This window comes from Arachis hypogaea, chromosome 13, assembly GCF_003086295.3.
Source record: "Arachis hypogaea cultivar Tifrunner chromosome 13, arahy.Tifrunner.gnm2.J5K5, whole genome shotgun sequence".
Taxonomy (NCBI): Eukaryota; Viridiplantae; Streptophyta; class Magnoliopsida; order Fabales; family Fabaceae; genus Arachis; species Arachis hypogaea.
Genome location: NC_092048.1, coordinates 43,038,903 through 43,040,166, shown reverse-complemented (window position 1 = coordinate 43,040,166; position 1,264 = coordinate 43,038,903). Strand labels below are relative to the sequence as shown.

The following is a 1,264-nucleotide window of genomic DNA, read 5'->3' as shown; positions in this document are numbered from 1 at the left end:
AGAATCATATCTTGTGATTTCTTGTGAGTCAAGTCATTAATTATGATTTTAAAAATCAAATCTTTTTCAAAACTAATTCTAATCATATCTTCCTATCATATCTTTTTTTTAAATCTTATCTTTTTCAAAAATTTGACTTTCAAATATCTTTTCTAACTTCTTATCTTCTTATCTTTTCAAAATTGATTTTCAAATCTTTTTCAACTAACTAATTGACTTTTTGTTTGTTTCTTATCTTTTTCAAAACTACCTAACTAACTCTCTCTCTCTCTAATTTTCGAAAATCTCTTCCCTCTTTTTCAAAAATTCTTTTTAATTAAATAGTTATTTCAATTTTCAATTTTAATTTGATTTCATTCCTAATTTTTGAAAATCACTAACCCCTTTTCAAAATTTTATTTTCGAAAATCCTCTCTCTCTCTCTCATCTCCTTCTATTTATTTATTCATCTACTAACACTTCATCTCACCCAAATTCGAACCCCCTCTTCCATCTGTGTTCGAATTTTCTCTTCTTCCCTTCTTTACATTACATTCTTTTCTTCTTCTACTCACACAGGGGAACCTCTATACCTGGGTAAAAAGGATCCCTATTATTATTATTTTTTCTGTTCCCTCTTTTTCATATGAGCAGGAGCAAGGACAAGAACATTCTTGTTTAAGCAGACCCTGAACCTGAAAGGACTCTGAAGAGGAAACTAAGAGAAGCTAAAATACAACAATCTAGAGATAACCTTACAGAAATTTTTGAACAGGAAGAGGAGATGGCAGCCGAAAATAATAATGCAAGGAGGATGCTTGGTGACTTTACTACACCTAATTCCAATTTACATAGAAGAAGCATCTTTATTCCTGCCATTGGAGCAAACAATTTTGAGCTGAAACCTCAATTAGTTTCTCTGATGCAACAGAACTGCAAGTTTCATGGACTTCCATCTGAAGATCCTTTTCAGTTCTTAACTGAGTTCTTGCATATTTGTGATACTGTTAAGACTAATGGAGTAGGTCCTGAAGTCTACAGGCTCATGCTTTTCCCTTTTGCTGTGAGAGACAGAGCTAGAATACGGTTGGATTCTCAACCTAAAGATAGCCTGAACTCTTGGGATAAGCTGGTCAAGGCTTTCTTAGCCAAGTTCTTTCCTCCTCAAAAGCTGAGTAAGCTTAGAGTGGATGTTCAAACCTTCAGACAGAAAGAAGGTGAATCCCTCTATGAAGCTTGGGAGAGATATAAGGAACTGACCAAAAAGTGTCCTTCTGACATGCTT

The 1,264-nt window shown here is 33.8% G+C and overlaps 1 non-coding gene across 1 annotated transcript; it reads right to left on the bottom strand.

The window, feature by feature from the left end:
• Nucleotides 1-1,156: 1,156 nt before the first annotated feature.
• On the bottom strand, nucleotides 1,157-1,264 carry LOC112739881 (small nucleolar RNA R71). Its single transcript, XR_003170816.1, has one exon. It is a non-coding gene; the product is annotated as a small nucleolar RNA R71 (small nucleolar RNA).